The sequence below is a fragment of the Ranitomeya variabilis genome, chromosome 1 (genome assembly GCF_051348905.1).
Source record: "Ranitomeya variabilis isolate aRanVar5 chromosome 1, aRanVar5.hap1, whole genome shotgun sequence".
In the NCBI taxonomy this organism is placed as follows: Eukaryota; Metazoa; Chordata; class Amphibia; order Anura; family Dendrobatidae; genus Ranitomeya; species Ranitomeya variabilis.
In genome coordinates, this window is record NC_135232.1 from 402,437,410 (window position 1) to 402,450,791 (window position 13,382).

At 42.8% G+C, this 13,382-nt stretch overlaps 1 protein-coding gene across 1 annotated transcript in view; it reads left to right on the forward strand.

Moving 5' to 3' along the window:
- The first annotated feature begins 520 nt into the window (after positions 1-520).
- LOC143804222 (programmed cell death 1 ligand 2-like) overlaps positions 521-13,382 on the forward strand; it is a 169,129-nt gene continuing 156,267 nt past the window's right edge. The window contains exon 1 of the mRNA XM_077283350.1: positions 521-551. The gene's annotated coding sequence lies outside the window, so the exon portion shown is untranslated. The remainder of the gene's footprint in view (positions 552-13,382) is intronic.

Below are 13,382 nucleotides of genomic sequence, written 5' to 3' on the forward strand. Positions count from 1 at the left end.
ACATCCACACCACTGTTTAGCAGTTACTGTCACTATACATAGAATGCTGCTAATCAGTGGTGTGTGTGGGGTTAGCATTTCAGCTCTGCTACATCTACAGCAGAGAAAACTCTGTATCAAATCTGCTGCACCTCTGTTCCTTTATTACACTGCTCTCAGGTGAGGTAGCAGCACCTGACTCCTTTTATTACCTAGTGCTGTGAACTCTATAGTGTGTGAAGTGCTGACACTTCTTAAAGTAACACGCACAATAATAGAGAATTTAGTGAATATCCATGCATAAAAATGACAGATTAAGGAGGCAGTTCTAAAGCACATAACATTTTCAAAACCATCATGCAATCCCTAACTTTGGAACTTTGGGGAATTACATGTGCAGTGAGTCTGACTGTGCAGCTCTTGGGAAACAGCTCTTGGGAAAACTGAGCCCCAGTGTGAAATAGTCACCCATGACTGATGTTGTCATCACACAGCTGAGAGCTAGAAGGAAAATGAAAATGAAAGCTCTAGAAGAAATCTCGGTGCCTTGTGCAGTGAGGGAGCAGCGTCAGGTAAGATTGTTCTACTATATGGCTCGGCATTATTAGGAGGAGAGAGAATGGATGGAGAAAACAGAGAATTGTATTATTGATGATGTTGTTACTAACAGTCAGACAGTTCCTGAGGGACCAATCTGGCTTGTTGATCTATTACTATGTGAAACAATGCAGAATATCTGCAGGGATATTATGGGGCAGGTTTTTCAGGCTAAATGACTTAATAAATATGGTGCAAGCCAAGAAAGGCAGGTGGTGTTGTTTTTATGCTTTTGTGTTTTAGACAGTTTTTTCACCTTGTCCCCCAAAAGATGTAGCCTTGCTGAAAAGGCACATGATTTACTGGCTAAGGGAATGGACTAACCATGCACCAAAAAATGGACCAAAACTTTGACATAATTTATGACATAAAGTAAGCCATCAATGGGTGGGGTAAAACTAGAGGGGACAGTCTTAAAATACACCAGATTTATTAAACAGCATGAACCGCTATGATAAATCTGCTGCATTTTAAGACTTGTGTCAGCCTACACTGGCTAAGGATTAGACAGTACTGATAAATATGCCCCTATATTCAACTATGCAGCTAAATGTACAAAAGATATTTAATAACTTGTTATGAGATTTAAAGGGATTCTGTAAATGATTGGCTACGTGATGAAGCACCGAGCTGTGGGACTTACTTTGAACATACACCTTCCCATCTACTTGTTGTCCCTCAGTCTCCATCCCCCTCTTCTAAAAATGACAGCTCTGGTTGCATGAGGCCAGAAAAGGGTAGAGATCTAGGAAATGAAGCAGATGGGAAGGTGTGTTTAAGGTGTATGTAAATGATTGGCCTCGTCGTGAAGCACCTACGCTGGTTTGAACAGTCACTATGCTGACAGAGTCGCTTTATAATCTGATACCTAAAGCTGCATCCTTATCTGGACCTGCTACAGTTGAGTCCGTCACATTCACATCCAAGCGCTGCCACATTCACTCTACAGGTGGCACTAGTGATAAAGGAGGCAACATTGCCGGCATCACTGGGTGGCATGGGCGCTCTTCAGCTAAGAGTACTGGTGTGCCTGTGACTTGTGGTGGTGAGACTGTTGTAATAAACTCCTTGCTGTGGCCCATGGGTAGTAGTACTACTCCCTATTTATACTCCCCGCAGACTGGCTATTGTCTAGTATATTTATTCATCTCTGGTGTCTCTTGTATCTGACCCAGACCGAGCCAGACCCTGTTTGCTCTGTAAAACTTACTGACTTTGATTTCAGCTTGTCTGACTTTGATTTGGACTGATCTCCTGCTATCTGATCGTCGGCTTTTCATTGGACTACACTTTTATCTTCTGGTTTTGTCCATCCAGTAGTTTTACTACTCTTACCTCAGGCTCGCTCCTACAGCCAACAGCTACTCCATGGATTCAACCCAGGAGGGGCCCATTTTAAAGGGAATCTGTCTTGTCATTTGTCGATTCTTTGTGCATTACTAACATGGTGATCTCAAGCAAAGTGTCCCATTATTCATGTCGAAAAAAACACTTTTTCTCATTAGACAATTGCATAGCAGACCATGTCTTTTAGTCATATGGCTGGTGCTTTTGATTGCTCCAGTCACAATCTTTTTCATAATAGTCATGTGTTCTGATCCTTGTAGAGAGGTAAAGGTTAAAAGCAAGACGGAATTTAGGCTACTTTCACACATCAGGTTTTTTCATTCTGGCTGATTATGGCTCTTTTGTGAAAAAACTGAACCGGCGAAAATAAAAACCGGAACCGTTTTTTCCCCATTGACTTGTATTAGCGCTGGATTGCGCCTCATGGCCCAGCGTTCCTTCCGTTTTTTTCCGGATCCAGCGAAAATTTGATTCCGGCATCAGGAAAAAACGTCTACTGTAACGTTTTTTGTCTGCGGTGAAAAAGCCGTAAGGGCCAGATCCGGCTCTTGCGGCTTTTCGCTACAATGCATGTCTATGGACGCCGGAATGCACCAGATCCGGAAAAAAGCAGATCCGGCGGCCTGATCCCATTTTTTAATCTGAGTGTGCTCAGAACCTATAGGCCTGCCCCCAGGACACACATATATATATATATATCCTCCCAAACAATCAGCTACACCCCTCCATCATACCAAATTCCTAACCCAGCTCCCTTTTTCCTGTCCACCCGTTCACTTGCTTTCTCCACCCCTTCACCACTACCTATTGATCCTTCCCCACCACCACCACATTCCTCTCTCCACACTCCCACTGTCGAAGTGTCCCTATCTGACAGCCCCTCCAGCACTATCTCCACCCTGACTTATTCAAACCTCTAAGTTTTTGGCGTTTTTGTTTTGTTAAAAAAAATTGTAAAAAAACTGTGTTTTTAAAGCAAATTTGTATTTTCTTTATAAGGTATAGTTAACACTTGGTTTAAACAAGGTTTATTGGTTAGAGGTAAAATACTTTGGGTAGAACCCAAACAGGTACACAACTTGGGTAAAAGAAGGTAAAATACTTTGGGTAGAACCCAAACAGGTACACAACTTGGGTAAAGGAAGGTAATATACTTTGGGTAGAACCCAAAGAGGTACACAACTTGGGTAAAAGAAGCTAATATACTTTGGGTAGAACCCAAACAGGTACACAACTTGGGTACAATAGGGTAAAATACGGGTACAAGGTCAAAGACAAATTGTTCAAACTCTCTCATCCTGCCAGTCTATTCTTCCTTCTGGTGACATAAAGTATTCTGCGAATTGGTCCCTAATTTGGGAAACTGTCACAGAACTTCTATACGTAATGTTGTTATAATCAGCCAAGGTGGTTTCTTCAGAGTGGTCCTCAATGGAAATCTGTTCCTTGGATATCACATAATTGTGCAGGACAACACAAGCTTTCACCACCTCGTCAACAGTGTCTGTCTTCAAGTTTATAGATGTCAGTAGAACTCTCCATTTGGCGGTCAAAATCCCAAAAGCGCACTCCACCATTCTCCGTGCACGTGTGAGGCGGTAGTTAAAAATCCTTTTAGTTTTGGTTAATCCACGGCTGGAGTAGGGTTCCAGCAGATGTTCTGACAGCTGGAAGGCTTCATCCCCAACAGGCATTGGTGGCCCAGAGGTTTGAGGCAGTGGTCTTGTAGGGGGGAATTGAAAGGTGTTTCCATACAAATGACGCCCCTTTGCAGACAGTTTGAAAACTTGGGAATTATTTGAGCGGCCATACGCCCCAATATCCACCGCTACAAATTTGTACTCCGCATCGGCGATGGCCATCAGCACAATGGAAAAGTAATTTTTATAGTTAAAATATTCTGATCCCGAACCAGCCGGTTTAACGATACGGATATGTTTCCCGTCCACCGCTCCCAAGCAATTGGGAAACTGACACACTTGCTGGAATTTCTCGGCTACTTCCAACTAAATCTCCTTTGTGGGATGTGGTATAAATTCATCGTGCAAAGAGTCCCAAAGTGCATGGCAAGTGTGCCTTACAATTCCGGAGATGGTGGAAATTCCCAGTCTGAACTGGAAATGTAGTGACGAAAGGGATTCTCCAGTAGCTAGGAATCTATGATCAAAAGCAAGGCAGAAATTACTACAAAATCAAATTACAATCTATTACAGTGTACTACAGGAGTATATACAATAAAAATGGCTTACCGAAGAGTGACCATCAGACGCTCGGCCGGTGAAATAGAGAATTGGCAATACGTATCACTCCTTTGGATGAGATGTTCAATTCAATCCACCAATAGATCAAAGTTCTCTGCTTTCATCTGCACACATGAGAAAAATTTCTCTGGGTCTCCTCGCAGCTCCATGTGCAGTGTAGGAACCACCCCACGTGTCATTCTCTGTGCGGTGATGGGGTGGATCCACAAATGGCGTCAGCACAGACGCATGATGCATTGTCGCTCCTTCTCCAGAACAATTGCTTTCAAGCGATTCGCCTCCACAATGAAATCCACATTGTTCTGCAGAATCTTCGCAATAATGATATCCATCTTTCTCTCCAAACACTTGCTCTTCTCCAACCTGTGACTGATGGGCTGTAGGAAGACTGTATATATAGTTTTGAGGGGGCCAATCATATTTTGGAGCCTCCCAGGGGCGTTCTTAAAAACCGGATCCGTCAAAAACCGGATGGAAAACCGGATGAAACGGATGCCAACCGGATGGAATGGATCCCGTTTTCTGCCGGATCCGGACATTGGATCTGGCAGAAAAAGGATCCGTCCCATCTGGTTTTCACGAATTACGCCGGATCCGGCACTGCGGCGCGATGCCGGATTCGGCATGGCGCGAAAAAACTGATGTGTGAAACTAGCCTAACTCTACTGTATTTACTCTGCCATTGGCTTGGGCCAAGTCTGTCCGAGGTTGTTTATTTGAGCCAACAGCAATTTACACCTAAATTGTCAATGAAATGGAACCTGTCAGTGCATTTTATTCATATGGAAGTAGTGGTATAGCTGTTTAGATGCTTAATTCCAATCAACATTTTACCTTCTTGTAGAGATTAAATGTGTCAGTCATGAGAAATATAGAGTAAATACAATGTGCATATCAGTCTGGACGTGTATCGGGGGGGGGGGGGGGGGGAAACAGTCCAGGTGCACAGACACTTTCCCATTTCATTTGCAGCCCAATTTGAATATGGCTTCTTCATTGGATTTGCTGTGACTGGCACATTATTTATTTATTATGCATTGCTTATACATAGCACCATCACATTCCACAGCACTTTACATATCAGCACTGTCCCCATTGGGGCTCACAATCTAAATTCCCTATCCGTATATCTTTGGTGTGGGAGGAAATCAGAGAACCTGAAGGAAACCCACGCAAACACGGGGAGAACATACAAACTCCTGACAGATGTTGTCCTTGGTGGGATTTGAACCCAAAGCACTTACAGTCATAGGCCGGGGTCACACATGCGTGTTTTACGGACGTAAGAGCGCAGAAACTACGTCCGTAAAACTCGCATTACATACGGCACAATTATTCTCAATGGGGCTGCTCCTATCAGCCGTATATTACGGATCCATATTATACAGCTTTCTACGGCCGTACAAAATCGCAGCATGCTGCGTTTGTCAGCGTATTGCGCAAAAAAATCGCCAATGAAAGTCTATGGGGGTGAGAAAAATACGGATTCCACACGGACCAGCAGTGTGACTTGCAAGAAATACGCAGCGGTGTTAGTGAAAAGTCGGTAATTCAATTGCCGGCTTTTCATTTCTCCTTCACAAACCCGACATGATATGAGACATGGTTTTCATACAGTAAACCATCTCATATCCCCTTTTTTTTTGCATATTCCACACTACTAATGTTAGTAGTGTGTATGTGCAAAATTTCAGCGCTGTAGCTGCTAAAATAAAGGGTTAAATGGCGGAAAAAATTGGCGTGGGCTCCCGCGCAATTTTCTCCGCCAGAATGGTAAAGCCAGTGACTGACGGCAGATATTAATAGCCAGGAGAGGGTCCATGGTTATTGGCCCCCCCTGGCTACAAACATCTGCCCCCAGCCACCCCAGAAAAGGCACATCTGGAAGATGCGCCTATTCTGGCACTTGGCCACTCTCTTCCCACTCCCTGTAGCGGTGGGATATGGGGTAATGAAGGGTTAATGCCACCTTGCTATTGTAAGGTGACATTAAGCCAGATTAATAATGGAGAAGCGTCAATTATGACACCTATCCATTATTAATCCAATTGTTTGAAAGGGTTAAAAAACACACACACATGATTTAAAAGTATTTTAATGAAATAAACACAGCGGTTGTTTTAATAATTTATTGCTCTCTCAATCCATTTGCAGGCCCTCGCTTGGCAAAACAATAAACGCACAAGATACATACCTTCTGATGTCCTATCACGTCCAACGAGGTAATCCATCTGAAGGGGTTAACTAATATTACAGGCACGAGCTGCGATAAACCACTCGCTCGTGCCTGTAATCCCCGGGTGCTGAAAGGAAAGCTGGATCTGTACTTACATTGAGTCACGGTGATGCGCCCCTGCTGGATGTTCTCATGAACTGCAGCCTGGGAACTTTTTCCCACGCTCCAGGTCATATGAGGACATCCACCAGGGGGCGCATCACCGCGACTGAAGGAAATGTAGGTCAATGACCTACATTTCATTCATTCGCCGGGGAATTACAAGCACGAGCACACAGCTGCATTAGCAGGGCTCCTGCCTGTAAAATATTTTAACCCCTTCAGATGGATTACCTCGTGGGACGTGACGGTTCAGCTGAGGGTATGTATCTTGTGCGTTTATTATTTTGCCAAGCGAGGGCCTGCAAATGGATTGAGAGAGCAATAAATTATTAAAACAACCGCTGTGTTTATTTCATTAAAATACTTTTAAATCATGTGTGTGTGTGTTTTTTAACCCTTTCAAACAATTGGATTAATAATGGATAGGTGTCATAATTGACGCCTCTCCATTATTAATCTGGCTTAATGTCACCTTACAATAACAAGGTGGCATTAACCCTTCATTACCCCATATCCCACCGCTACAGGGAGTGGGAAGAGAGTGGCCAAGTGCCAGAATAGGCGCATCTTCCAGATGTGCCTTTTCTGGGGTGGCTGGGGGCAGATGTTTTTAGCCACGGGGGGGCCAATAACCATGGACCCTCTCCCGGCTATTAATATCTGCCGTCAGTCACTGGCTTTACCATTCTGGCGGAGAAAATTGCGCAGGAGCCCACGCCAATTTTTTCCGCCATTTAACCCTTTATTTTAGCAGCTACAGCGCTGAAATTTTGCACATACACACTACTAACATTAGTAGTGTGGAATATGCAAAAAAAATGGGGATATGAGATGGTTTACTGTATGTAAACCATGTCTCATATCCTGTCGGGTTTGTGCAGGAGAAATGAAAAGCCGGCAATTGAATTACCGGCTGTTCACAGATATCGCGCTGAATGAAATCTAAATACAGAATATATATATATGTGTCTCAATGACATATATATATATATATATATATATATATATATATATATATATATATATATATATATATATATATATATATATATATATATACTGTATATATGTTTTCCCGAACATTTGAGCACATAAATCCATTAGATGTCGGATTTGCAAGCCTGCGCGAAAATCTCGCAGTACGGATGCCATACGGATTACATACGGAGGATGCCATGCGCAAAATACGCTGACACACCCTGACTACGGATCAATATTTTGGGAACATTTCTCCGTATTACGGCCGTAGTACGGACGTATAATACGTGGCGTATTGTCTTACGCCAAGTGTGACCCCAGCCTTACCACTACCTTCATTTCTAAAAACAATCCCACTACTAGATGAATTTGTTAAGGTTTGGGCCACTAAACCACTTCTGTGTTATTATGCAACTGGGGTTTAGCATTTCAAACATGTTTATAGCAAAATGCTTATAACATTTTATTTGCATTATTTATCTCCAAGACGAGCTGTCTAAATAGTATGAGAACAATGAAAAGATCTGCAATGGAAAACTTGCATCTCTTATGCGAAATTAGGGAGTTTACATGTAGAGCAGAGGTGTCAAACTGCATTCCTCGAGGGCCGCCAACAGGTCATGTTTTCAGGATTTCTTTAGCATTCCACAAGGTGCTGGAATCATTCTGTGCAGGTGATTAAATTATCACCTGTGCAATACAAGGAAATCCTGAAAACATGACCTGTTGGCGGCCCTCGAGGAATGCAGTTTGACACCTCTGATGTAGAGCATGGGCTGCAGGATAATTCTCTCTGTTGGCTCAAGAATCCCTGGATTAAATTTTAATGCAATAAAACATTATGCTTAAAACAAGATTATCAGAAATGCCACAGGTTCAAGAAAGGAGCAGATGATCAGGTTCCTTTATTTTCATGAATGAACAAACCACATCATATTCTTCGTTTATAGCAGGATCCCTAAAAGTTTGGTCTACATTAGTTACAATTAGTGATGAGCGAGTTTACTAAGAAATAATTGTTTAAAATCCTAACAAAGGTATATGTGCACAAGGAGTAGATCAAAAAAATAAATTCCTTACTGACTATATGTCACGGGAGACCTAGGTAGGAAAGAGCTAATAACACGGGCCCCTGCGATTTCCCTCAGACTAGGGAAACACTGATGGTGTGCATGTCTGGGCCTCCACCCTCGCCCTATCTCCTGTTTCAACCCTAGGCTGAAACCACCACCCCCCCACCAGTGAAGAGACCACACTCCAATACCCACAGTTAGCACAGACAAGGATAACGGAAAAATAAGCACCACGCCGCAGTCACTCAGGAATACACTATAAATGCAAAGGGCAAAACAAATACAAATATGGGAAGGAGAAAATAAGACAAAGGGAAATACACCACCAGCAACAATACTCCAACTACTTAGCTCACCACTCCAGACCGAGATAACCATGCACAAGACAGAAGCTATAATCGGCGATGCCCAATGTTCAGGAGAACTATTTAAAGGCAGTGGGCATGGCACAGCTTCCAATCCGAGCACCAGGTAAATTAACCCCGGACCAGCTAGATAAAATCTAGCCGACGCCAATGAGCGCATAGTGGACAAAAGCGGAATTACCGCTGTCTGTCGGACGACCTGGTCTGAACAGTGTCCGACATGACACTATAGTCCTAATGCTCATCTCCTTATATTTAGGCTTTGCCCTGTATTGTGGTTTATGAGAATTTCATGGTGCGGCTGCTACCTATTTCCTTTTAGCGTATCCACGCAAATATAATCGATGTAACTTAAAAATCTAAAGCCTCCCCGACATGTTTCACCAGTAACCTGGCGTCATCAGGGGAAAGAGGCTAAATGACACTCCTTATGTGTCACACAACACATGGTTAGAGTTGTTAAATGTTACAATGACATTTCCCAGTGAATGCATTTGTATTGGTTGAAGGCAATGTTAAAGTTGAAAAACACATCAAAAACGCTGCTTGTGAACATATCCCTAGTGGCGGAGGAACATTTTGGTTTGGGGTTAATTATTTTGCCTTATATACAAGTCATTACCCTGGAAAGGATGTACCTTAACATATTTCCCAGCAAAATCTATTTTGGTTTCGTTTTTGTATGTTTTCTGGTGCACCTGTAAAAATGGTGTGAAACTCTGACAACATTGCTTACAGCTGTGACCTAGGAGTCAGAAATGCTTCCAGGGGCATTCCCCATTATGTTCCCATGTCATTTGAGCAGTGTTTCCATCATTTTCAGATGTTTTTAGACCTTAAAAGGACTCCCTGGGGGGGGGGGGGGGCAGTAAAAATACTCGGGTTTCCCATAGGCTTATATTGGGCTCGTTGCTCAAGTACCCGAGTATTCCAGTTTCCTCAACCCAAGCAACGAACACCCGAGCATTTTAGTGCTCGCCCATCACTAGCTACAAGCTCAGGTAAAAATAAATAAATGGCATTCATAAAAATAGGGTAACACACCACTGAACAAGCCTCAACCAAATGCTGCACTAATGCAAAAGAGGTAGGGCGGTGGTTATCCACAAAACAATTATCCTTCCAACAACCCTTCAAAATCTGTTTAACCTGAAATAAACTATTTATTTATTGGAGTCATGTCAAACTATCTTTGAAAAAATGCAATCCCAGCCGAAACTTTGTTTGCGTGACTATAAGAAAACTTCTCCTTGAAACAAATAAACCACAAAATTCAGAGAAAAGTGAACATCATACTACTATTACAATACTAACACCAATGTACCCACAAAGATGAATAGGCCTTCCAGGTCTTTTGCCACCACAGATTTCCTCAAAACCACTGTGGTTAATCCCAAACCAGATAATGTGATAGAGATTCTGCAATATCATTATCACTCTCTCTCATGTGCCTAGCCTTACCTCCTTAACGACCGCCGATACGCCTTTTAACGGTGGTAGTTAAGGGTACTTAAACCATAGCGCTGTTAATTAACGGCGTTGTGGAAAAAGTGTATAGCACCCCACAAAGTCGGATTTTCTCTGGAGTCTTGGCTGCCAGGGGTAGCCGAGACCCCAAAGAGCATGATTTGGGTTGGTTTTTACAGACCCCCAGGTTGCGATCACCGTTATTAACCGTATAACGGCAACCGCAAAAAAACGCGATTTGCCTTTTAATTTCTCTGTCCTCTGATGTGATCACATATCAGAGGACAGAGAAATAGGGTCTTCGATCCCCCCCGATACTTACCAGTGTCTCCCGGTGTCCCTGGATCCCCCTGCTTCCCGCATGGCCGCTGGCATCTTCTTCTGGTAAGAAAATGGCTGGCGCATTGTGTGCCCTCTGATATATGCCGGCTGGCACCCAGCAACAATAGGAAGATTTTTCCTATTGGTTCATTTTGGTCACTGTAATAGACCCTATCACAGTGATCAAAATAAAAAAAATAGTAAATGAACCCCTCCTTTATCACCCCCTTAGTTAGGGAAAAATAATACAATAAAGAAAATGTATTTATTTCCATTTTCCCAATAGGGTTAAAGATGGGCTAAAGTGAGTTGGGCTAAAGTTAGGGTTAGGGTTAGGGTTAGGGTTGGGGCTAAAATTAGTTCCAAAGATCCCAAAGCCAGTACCACCAGATCATCCATAAAAAGGCCAAGAGCATCTGTTTAATCAAATTCATCCTGAAAAACTGAATGCCCTTTAATATGAGAAAAATTCTAACCAGATGCTCATTGTTAGGAGAATATGTTAGGTGAATAGGACTTATGACTTAAGCACTTTAGTGGTCGTATAAAGCTTTCTAGCGAAGATCCTCCCCTGCTTAACCACTTTGGGGTCCCGTAGAAAATTAAAACAATATATACTCACCTCCTGCAGTAGCACCATTAGTGGCCGCTGATCGGTTGCTGCTCATTAATATCCAATCAGAGAGGACGTCCACGCTGACAAAATAATAAAGGCTGTATCTAATCAACGGCAGCTGATTGGTGGCAGCAGTCATGTAACACAACAATGTCTTATGACTCGCCGAGAATAGCTGTACCGACTTGTCTGGAGTGGTGCCGCTGCGGGAGGTGAACATACTTTTTAATTTTATGTGAAGCACTGAAATTATTAAAGATTTTCTCTGAGAAATGTGTTAAAATAAATAAAATCATTAATACACATTTAAATATCAAACATTTTTTCTAAATACCTTCATATAGCAAAAAGATATTCTTTATCTACTGATCTCTGTCAGGATTTAAAGGCTACTTACTATTGGTGGTGCAGGTCCGAATGCTCTCCATCGCCCCAATGCACGTTTTGTCACAATCACAACTTCATCAGTCGCCTCCTTGGCACTTTGGAAGAGGAGGATTTGCCAATACTCTTTTGTTTGGTCCAGGGTGGTGATGTATCTGGCTGACCCTATCCTCTCATTGACTTCATCAACGCGGGGCATCAGATATGTGTCAAATTTGGACACCTTATTTTGCTTCCTGTAGTCGCTACAGAAACGCTGCTCTCTATCAGGCTTTACCACAAGGACAATGGGGCTGGACCAGCCACTTTTTGGCTCCTTGATGACTCCCAGGCTCAACATTCTCCTTACATCCCACGAAATTACCTTGTGGCGGGCTTCAGGGACTCTATACAACTTTTGGTTCACCCACACATGTGGTTACGTTAGGATTTCAGGTTCAACAACCTGCATGTATCTTGGCAACTTTGAAAACCAGTCCCGGTGAAGTAGTTCTCAGCACTGTCGGGTCTATGATATTGTCTCTGCCACTGTGACATCCTCGACCTTGGCTTCCGGACTGGCCCCTAGGCACATAGCTTCACCGGTTCCCTGTCTCACCATAGTTTAACCAGGTTGATGTGGTATACCCGTTATGGTTTTCTTCTCCCTGGCTGGTGGACCTTGTAGTTGACATCACTCAGCTTCTCAACTACCTTGTATGACCACTTTTCTAGAAATGTATTTTCAACTGTGGGGATCAACACCAACCCCGGGTCTCCAGGGCTAAATTGTCTCAGCCTCGCCGACTGATTGTAGACCCTTGTATGGGCCTCTTGTGCTTGAAGGAGGCTCTCCTTCATGATCAGCATCACCCTCACGATTCTGTCCTGCATATGGGCCACATGCTCGATAATGCTTCAGTGGGGCTGTAACCTCTGCTTCCCAGGTCTCCTTCACAATATCCAGAAGTTCCCGAGGGTGCCATCCGTATAACAGCTCTAATGATGAGAACCCCCTGCCCTGACAGCTGTTATAGTACAGCTCAGCTAGCTTTGCTATGTCATCAGGTAGATGGACATGAGTATACTGGGGTCTTTGATCGAGAGACAAAGACGCATACGCCAGTTTGTCTTACAGAGAGTCTTGACTATTATGATAAAGACCCATCTTTTATAATAATGATTGTATAATGGATGCATAACTTTTGGCATAACTATTGGTAACGCCAATGATTTGGCCAAAATACTGTTCTATGATATGATGGCCTTTATGGTGCCTGAACTACCTTGCAAAAAACCCCATAAACAATTTATCCTCGGCAGAAATAGAAGTCCAGATTTTACCTTAATCCAATCCCAAACTGGGAATTATGTTTCCAACTGAAAATTCAAACTCCCATCCTGTCAAGATCCATCCTTGCACACACAAGGATGTCATGGAGACAGATCATCACCACTAAAACAAATTTTAGAATTCAAAATAAATAGAAGGCTAGGTTCTCCTGTTGCGTTTTTGCTGCGGTTTTTTTTATGCAAATAAAAAGCTGCTTTCTACAGTACCAGCAAAAGCTATGAGATTTCAGAAATCTCATCTCATGTTTTTTTTCCTGGGTGAATGGAAAAACAGCTGCTTTTTTGAAAACGCAATGAGTAAGTGCAAAAAAGCAATGAGTAAGT